Genomic DNA, 9378 nt, shown 5'->3' on the forward strand with positions numbered 1-9378 from the left:
TTTTTAAAATATCTTCATCTACAGAATAATTTTCTTAATCCAAGCTCCATATGTGTGGGTTTGTCATATATTCATTTATTCAACAGATAATTAGGTGCCTACTATGTGCCAAGAACATTTTTAGGAATTGTGAATATAGCAGTAAACACACAGATTTAAAAATATCTCTCTCCTCCCGAATACCTGCATTAAGGTGGAGGAGGGGTAAAATAGAAATAAACAAATCAGTAGAATATATAGTCCATCAGATTGATGGTAAATGCTCTGGAGAAAAATAAAGCAGTGAAAGGGGGATATGGAGTGCAGTTATAATCTGCAAGACCTGGCCCTTCCTGGAGTCCTCTTGTCATCAGCATCCCCGCCGAGAGACGGGCTCCCGGTAGCCCCCCGTCCCCGTGGGACCATGTTTTGTTTTCGTGTCAAGTCTCGGTGGGCCTGGAGGAGATAGAGGCAGCACTGTGGCAGAGCCAAGCTGCCAGGAGCTGACGCCTGCCCGCATGGGTCAGCACGCAAGGTCAATTCCAGCGGCTTTGTCTTTTCATGTTTAGCAGACAGGGCTAGAACTTCTCATGGGGTAACCAAATCAGATCAGGCTTTTAAAGGATTCAGAAGTGCTGGTTCCCAGGAGACATTATTTAGCCCATTGCATTTTTGTCAATTAGAAAACACAAGTAATGATGAGCTGGGATGTAAGCGCACCAAAAATATTTCTTCTTTTAAAACTGCCATTCATGTAAAAGGTTGGTATGTGTTGGCTACAACTGCTGTGAGCACCAAAACGTGTCATTTTCATCTCAGTCTTCGCTGAGTTTTGACAAGCGGGACTTGTCCCTCAAGAGGGGCCGCTCCTTCTCCTGCTCTAGGTAAGAAGGTGCTCATCGTCTACGCGCACCACGAGGCCAAGTCTTTCAACGGCTCCTTGAAGAACGTGGCCGTGGAGGAGCTGAGCAGGCAGGGCTTTGCCGTCACCTGTGTGTCGGATTTGTACGCCGTGGACTTTGAGCCCAGGGCCACAAGGAGAGATGTCACTGGTGAGTCGTGGCACGATCGCTCTGCCGTTTGAACTTTCCTCTGTGTTTGTCAACTAAAAACATGCCTGGGAAGCTCATCGTTGCTGGCGATGTGCATGTCTCAGGTCAGAAGCGTGGAGGCGCGGTCTGTGCGGCCCAGGCGGCCGGTGCTGCCAGCGCCCTCGGCCTTCCGGAGACGCGCGCGCTGCAGGGGCACTTTTGAGGGGCACTCGAGGGCGCTCTGCGTCCCCTTCACGGGAGCGGGGCGTGCGCGCGGCCTCCTCTTCTGCTGTGGCAGAGCACTCGCTGTGCGGCGATGTCGTCGTTCCGAGTGAGTCCCTGCTCAAGGGCGCGTTAGGCTGGCTCTGAGCAGTGGTGGTGACGACCCCTACCCCAGGGAACCCGGCCGCCGGCGTTCCCTCCCACGCAGTGCCCCGGAAGTGGAAGTGCCTATCGGTCGAGGGCCGCGCGTTTCCCTTTCTGGAGTCCCCGGGTGCCCCAAGCCTTTCCCAATTCGCGCGGCACCAGCGGCAGTGCACGTGCTCGCTGCGCGGGGTCTCCGGTGCTGCCAGCGCAGTGACAGCCGCCGGTGTGCCAGGAAGCCCCTCCCTGCACGGCCTCCGTGTCCTTCCGTCGGTTCTTGAGGTTTGGCGCCTTCACGTGTTCCGCTTCTGTCTGTCGCTACTGACGGTTTCCTTCCCGTGAACTGTCCGTTCCTGCCTCGTTCGTGTTCTCTTAGTTCGTCGGTCTTGGACCTTTTTGTTTTCGTGGAGCGTCTATGTACTAAAAACTCAGCCTGTGGGGCGGGGTGGGGTGTGAATCGCAGATACGTTTTACCTGATTTTGTTGTCAATTTGACGTTGCTTCTGCTGTTTTGTTCCACACAGGATTCTGCCTCCTTTTACTGAGTCGAGTTTCCATCAGTCGATTGCTCTATGACGGCTGGGGTCTGTGTCTTACTTCTGTAAACTCGGATATTTTTCTTAAAAACAAAGTGTTGTCATTTCTTTGAGTATTTGACAGGTTCCACTCTTTAAATTTAAATATTTTAACTATTTTGCATTTATTTTGATGTATGTTGTGAGATATGGGTCTCTTTTTTTGCCAAGTTCCTGCCCAGTTATCTTCTCGCCATTGAAGGTTTGCTCCAGTTTGCCCCTGATTGAAACTGCCACTTTCCTTGTGACCTAAATTCCCATGCGTTTGATTCTGTTGTACCCTTTCTATTCCGTTTTTCACCCGTCTACGCATGACACACAACACGGTACCACATCGTTATGATTGTTTAGGGAAATAACATAATTTAATATCTCATAGAGACAGGTCACCTTCAGTTCCCTTATTTTTCTGTTTTCTATTTCTTTATCTTTTCCGTTAAATCATCTGAATTAGCTTTCCACATTCAACAAGAAATCCCATTAAACTTATAGATGAACTTAGGAAGAACTGGTCTTTCGTAACACCGGCTCTTTCTGTGCGCGGGAACGGTGTGACTTCCGTTTGTTCGAGTCTTGTACAACTCCCCGCGTCTATTCAGGAGGTTCTTCACGCACATCTTCTGTAATTCTTCTTATGGGTGCAGTTTCTCTGTGTGACAGGGATTATTCTCTGTGTGGGCCTGTATGTGTGTTTTTGTGGTGACTGGAATACTTTTCAGTGAATCCTCCGGGGCTTGCCAGATATGCAGTCAGATCATCTGCACGTAATGATCACTCACCGCCTCTTCTCTAGAACTTAATGTCTCTGCTTTCCTCTTGGTTGTGATTGTGCTGACTACGTTTCCAGGTACAGTGTTCAGTATCGGTGGTGACAGCCAACATCCCTGTCTTTCTTCCCTTTTGCTAGATCAATCCACTATTTTCTCTTAATGAGCAGAAGAGTAGACACTAGAAAAATGGAGATCACTGGGATAAGGAGCCACTGGTTTTTAAGTGAATAAAGTAACACGATCTTAATGTAAAAAATATTTTTAAGTGTGGAGGAACACAGGGTGAAAAGTACAAGCCCCTTTCCACGTATACTCCAGTCCCACACCACACCCCAGAGGCAAGCACACTCAACCTTTTGGTGCAGGTCACTGTAGATCTTGTTCTACATATCGGTAAAAGTTCATGTCCCTTTGCAGTTTGAAATGCTGTAGATATGGATGTAAAGGGCCCAAGGGGTCAGGATTCTACATAGTGCAGTGGCCATAACCCCATCTGATAAGCTCCCTGCTGCAACACAGCCTCTAGCGTGCAAAGCTACCCACTTAGGGTTCCTAGTAAAGGCAGGATTGTACACGTAGAAGCACTCAGTGTGCACTTATTGAGTGAAAGTCACATGCAGGTAGGTTAAAAGAGGAAGCAAGAAACTCTCAAATGTTTAATGATGAGTGTATTGACGGACAGCTGTCCCAGCTCTCACTGTGGCTCTTCTCCAAATGGCCTGGGCTTTGCTCTCCTCCATGACCCACTGTGGCCTAGTGGGTCACACCTACCTCTGTCTCCAGGACCCAGAGGGCATGTAACAAGTCACCCAGCCTCTCAAGTCCTGGTTTCCTCTGTGGTTACGGGGAGCTGCAGGGATGTCATCGGTTGCTATTCTGATAAAAGAGGGGATGTGTGGAGCGCACCGCTGCTAGGTAGGAAGCGCTCAACCAGTGGCCCTGCCAGGCATTCTCTCTTTCCAAAGCCTGGCCGCAGTGTCACAGAGACTGTCTGTGACTCGCTTTGAGGAGTCAGAGACAGGTATACACAGCGCTAGCGGAATGGTTGGGCCGGGCCACACACCCTCACCCGTGAGTGAGAAGCCTCTTTTTTCCCCAGGGCCTCTCTCCAATCCTGAGGTCTTCAATTATGGGGTGGAAGCCTGTGAAGCCTACAAGAAGAGGGCTCTGACCAGCGACATCGTTGCCGAGCAGGAAGAGGTTCAGGAAGCTGATCTAGTGACATTTCAGGTGCGGTTTTCCTCTGACATTCAAAAGATTCCTCCTGTGTACAAACTCATCCCAAACACTGAGTGTTCCCCTACAAGTGGTATCAGTGTTTCTTGCACATTTGCACAGTGTGGGTAGGTGTGGTAACCTAATTTCTAAACTTAGTTACAACACTGTTAACTGCTTGCAGCATTAGTTGAAACACTTTACCTAGTAGGGAAAGAGGTCAATGTACCCAATATTGCTTATGCAAAATCCTGACCCCCCAGAACAGAGGAATGAAGGTATTTTCCATGAGCCCAGTGGTGCAAGAAACCCGTTCCTCCGTTCTCCTGCGGGCCCACCCCCAGACTTGCTGGGTTGCTTGAGAACCAGATTTGTCTACACAAGCGTTCGTCAGGGAATTCAAGCCCAAATGACTCCTGCCTTAAACATTCTGATAATTTGGAGAAAACCTGCGGTTCCACCCTCCCACTGGTTGCTTCCCCACCAGCCCCTCCCCTGTGTTGTTCACAGATTGTCGCAGGGCGGTGCTGTCCTTGCAGAAAGAACTGGCCCCTTAATAGGGCCTCTAGGAGGACTAGGTCCCTCAGGCCAAGGCCTCTCTCCTCCATCACCAGGCAGGTGTGGTCGGGGCTGTGACTGTAAGCCCGGCCAGTGTCTGGGTTGATGGAAATCCAAGTCGAGCAAGAAAGGGGAATTTATGATATCCATGTGCTCTGGTCGCTTGGGTCTGCTGGGCCCCAGGACAGGCCTTTAGCTGGGCTCCAGAGACAGTGCCCCGTGCCAAGCAGCCTGCTCTCCTCCCCCTGCTCCTCTGCTGCTCCCTGCACCTCAGCTCTGGTGTCTCCCCGCACCCGAGGCTGCATTCCCTCGACCCGGAATTTCCAAGCAAGGGGCCTGACTGGTCTTGACTGTCTCTTTTCCTCCCCGCTTAAGGGAGGGAGTGGGTGGGAGATGGAGACCACCATGTGGGTGCAAGGAGTTGTTGGGGGGCCTGTGATCACTTCCCAGACAGAATGACACGTGCAGAATGGGTGGTCCCCAAGCCCCTCACAGCCTCACAGCACTGGCAGCAGGAAGGAACGCTGCCCCCTTCCCAGGCTTCTCTGTACACCCCTTCCTGGCACCAGCCCTTTCTGTATGGAGCAACCTTGAGCTGCTCATCTGGTCAAAGTGCAGGACGTTCTTTCATTCTGTTGTACCTGGGTGGACTCCTGGTGCTCGAGACCTGGTTACCGTCGGGGTATCATCATGCCGGGACGATGGGCCTCTGTCATGACTGTCCCCAGAAACCTGGGGCATGTGGTCCCAACGGAACCCTGTTCAGCCTCTTGCCCTGCTCTTCCTGACCCCCTGGGCTCAGCCGACCTAGCGGAGCCCACCCCTCCTTTCTGTCATGTCCCCCTATCGTGTGACTGGGTGGCTAATGTAAGCCGAGGCCTGTTCTTTCTGTACCGGTCTTTTCCTTTTATCCGCCTCATTTTACGTCTTTTCTTCCCTGACTTCTCTCCTTTCCTGACACTTTGTCCAGAGGGTCTGCACTGTAAGCTTCTTTCTTTTGTTCAGCACTAAGAAAAGCTGCATTCAGCACTACCATTACCGACATTATCAGAGCCCAACCGTCACTGAGCATTAATTCTCTTCTGGGTATTGCGCGTTTACTGTGCTGTTTGTTACCGAATCCTTGCCACGATGCTGTGAGCTAGGAACGATTTATTAGTAGCCCTATGGGATGAATCTGGAAAAGGAAGCACAGGGTACTGGCAGCGTCACCCAGCAGTAGCTTCTGGAGCTTGGGTTTCATTGCCAGTTCCTGAGTTTGATTTGTGCTGAATGCCCACGAAGCGTGGGCTTCCTCCTTTGGTAGTGGATGCTCACCTGTGTTTTTTTCCCTTCACAGGCGATGTCTGGAGGTCATGTTCGGGCTCCTACGGGAACCAGGGTGGACTCGCAGAGATCTTGCTGCTGGCATGGAATCCGAGCAGGCAGCTTTAGTTTGTGTGAAAATCCACAGCTGCCCCGCACCTAACTCGTTGGGACTCCCAGATGCTAACAACTCACACGCGTGCATGTGAAGGGGCGAACTCTCTCCAAACCTTTCCTCTTGTCCCCTCGAGTAGCTCAGTCACAGAGACTGCTACCCCACAGCAGGGTCCAGCAGAGCTTCTCACCCCCTCCCTGTCTACATCTGGTCACTGGAGCAGCATCAGGGCTGTCACTGGGGGACACAGAGCCACCCGTAACAGCGACCGGGACCACTGTCAACTCCGCCCTGGCCGTGCCCCCCTTGTCCATGCCGCCACGTTAGAGCTTAGCGTTTGTGTCTCCCTCACCTGCACAGCCTCCTGGGAAGAGAAGGACAGCGGGATTCCTTCTGAGGCACCGGGTTGCTGACACGTGCGCTCTGGGCACGGGTCTCAGCGTGCGCCTCTCCCCGGTGTTCCATCCCCAGTTCCCGCTGTACTGGTTCAGCGTGCTGGCCATCCTGACGGGCTGGATGGACAGAGTGCTGTGCCAGGGCTTTGCTTTCGATGTTCCCTGCTTCTATGACTCTGGTTTTCTCCAGGTATGTGCTCTGGGTGGAGGATCGCCAGAGATGTTGGCAGAGGAAGGGCCCGTCTATCAGTCATAGTTGTAGTTTGCGAGTGTTGATTGAGCACCTACTGCGTGCAAAGCACTGTATGCTGTACATGGATGAGAAGAGCATCATTTCTGGAGTCATGCAGATTTCGTCTACTGGGGACCGCAGGCACATCTGCAGCTAATTACGTGCCTGGAAGAGAAGGGACTGGGGCTGGGTGTTGGGGGAGGGTGGACGTGGGCCACTCGGCTGTCAGCCCTGGCTCCAGCCCTGGCCTGGCACGAGCTCACCCAATGCGCATCATGCGCCGACCTTGTGGAACAAGGTAATAGGACCCCTGCACTGCAGGGTGACAAGTCCTTGGAACCTGGAAGGTGCACAGTACGTGGTAGCTAGGAATTCTTACTAAAATTCCTACTGAAAGAAATGTTTTAAATTCTCAAAGTCCCGGGAAACAGCATATCTGAGGAAAACTGACCGTGTAACCAGATCTATCCTGGACCACGATGATGCCACCATGTACTGAGCACTCTGTGTGTGGGTCCCTGCCTGACTCCCTTCAGTCCTGTGCCACAGCCATGTCCGGTCACACACGGCAGCATCACCTAAACCTGGTTCCCTCCAGGAATCTGGGCATGTTAGAGTTTCTCCGGTCACTTCTTCCATTTGCTCCGATTGTCCCGTCCCCACTTTCAGTCGCGATGTCCCTGTCACCTGTGGATGGGCTTGCCAGGGTTGGACGTGTTATGCTAGTCCATCCTGGAGGGAGCTGACCCCAGACTTTCCTCCTGGTCGTGATAAACCTTTGTGCGGGGTCACAGCAGCATTTGTGTCCTCTCCCAGAGGCCACACGTACTCGTGCTTTCTCCCCTGCAGGGTAAATTAACCCTGCTCTTGGACGACCAGCGGCCCGGCCAAGATGTACACGAAAAGGGGGTGTCAGTGGAGACTTTCGGTAATTCCTGTGTCCGCTCCAGGTAAGCAGCTTCCAGAGGCCGCTGCACGTGCACGCGTGTGTGCTCGCTCACTCCCTGCACACTCACACACTGGTGAACGCTGGCACGTCCGTGCATACTCACTACGCGCACACTCACAAAAGTACACATTATAGCAAAAGATGAGACGGTATGAAAAACAAAGTCAGTCTCCTTAATCCCTGCCTCAAGAATAGTCACTTTTAACAATTTGATTTATTTCCTTATGGCTCATATGTATTGTATTCTTACATACATAATTTTTATTATTAGGTTCATTATGTTTATTATTATTTTATATGAATGGCACACCTTAGTCTCCCTTATGCACGAGGGACGCGTGCCAAGACCCCAGAGGATGCCTGAAGCCACAGATAGTACCGAGCCCACATGTTTCTGTTCATGTCGTCCACCCACAAATTTAATGTTTTTCAACTTAACTGTGTGCTTATCACGCACTGTGGCCACGGCTTTTGCAGTTTGAGGTGCGACAGCAAAACCAGCCAAATTTCTTTCTCCTTCCTACAATTTCTCTGATAGAAGATTCATTCATACTGTAGATCTTAGCAACCTCAGTACACAGTTTCTTTTCTTAAGTCAAGAATGTTCCCCTTTGCACTTCAAGGAAGCACTCTCCTGCCTCTCTGTGGCGTGTGCAAGTTGCCAGCATCACCGCTCTGTGCTTTGCAGCATGATTGACCACAGTGAGGGCTACTTACTTGAACACAAGCATTTTTTGTAGCCACGGTTCATCTGACACTGAGCCGGCTGCTAAGTGACTCAGAGGTGTGGGCGCGGCATGCCGCATGCAGACAAGGGGGTGATTCACAGGCCTGAGGCGCAAGATTTCATCTCACTGCTCAGAGCGGCACACAATTTAAACCTTCTGAATCATTTATTACTGGAATTGTTTGTTTAATATTGCTGTGGGGAACTGAAACTGCAGGCTCGATCCCGCCGATTAGAGGGGACTAGTGCATCATAAACAGGCTGCTTACAATTAAAAGTTGTCATCGTTTTTCCTTTAACAAATATCATGAACAACTTTCCACAGGGGCACATAATAGCTAGAATAACCTCATTCTAGAATAACCCGTAGCATAAATGTCCCATCATTTGCCTAACCAAGCGAAACTGTAACGTTTAGTGTCTGAATCCAGAGTGATGCTCACGGATGGATCTCAATCATAAGGATAGGATTTGGAAATTCCAGGTGCCCCAAGTTCTTCCCCTCACTTCGGAGGCCCCACATGCCAAGGTTATGGGGAAGTCCAGTTTTCCATTCTCGTAGCAGTAAAGGAGTTTTATAATCACATGAAGGTTCCTTTCACACCACTTCCCCCCATCAATCATGTGACTGACTGGTACGTAGCAGGTGTGGTTTCTAACCAGTTCTTTTCTGTCCCTGTGGCTTTTGCATGGCGCCCTGCACTTCTGTGGATTTCAAATCCTTGCCCCTCAGATCAGCTTTGCTCCTGAGATTGCGTCAGAAGAAGAGAGAAAAGGGACGGTGGCTTCGTGGGCCCAGAGGCTGCGGTGCATCTCGAAGGAGGAGCCCATCCCCTGCACACCCCCATGGTACTTTGGGCACTGACACTGGGCCACATGTACATCACGTGAGCAGCACACTGGGTGGCCCATCTGTACAAAGGGACGATGGTGAAATTACAACAGAGCAGGCTGGATGCATTTAGTGAGTGTCTTCAGAGTTTGATACAGCCAGATTAAATGTTTCAATAATCAGCTGGTTGTGTTGAATTCTCTTCTGACTGATCACTATTCACCTAGGTTTCTTTTCTTCAATATTTGTCTAATGTCTTTCCATCTCCCTGTATTCAGCCTTCATTGTGTTATTTTATTGTCACGCGCCACACATACATACATGCACGTGCA

The 9378-nt window shown here is 50.8% G+C and overlaps 1 pseudogene; it reads left to right on the forward strand.

Moving 5' to 3' along the window:
- The first annotated feature begins 295 nt into the window (after positions 1-295).
- LOC134378910 (ribosyldihydronicotinamide dehydrogenase [quinone]-like) lies at positions 296-9079 on the forward strand (annotated as a pseudogene).
- The last annotated feature ends 299 nt before the right edge of the window (positions 9080-9378 follow it).

The sequence above is a fragment of the Cynocephalus volans genome, chromosome 5 (assembly GCF_027409185.1).
Source record: "Cynocephalus volans isolate mCynVol1 chromosome 5, mCynVol1.pri, whole genome shotgun sequence".
Classification (NCBI taxonomy): Eukaryota; Metazoa; Chordata; class Mammalia; order Dermoptera; family Cynocephalidae; genus Cynocephalus; species Cynocephalus volans.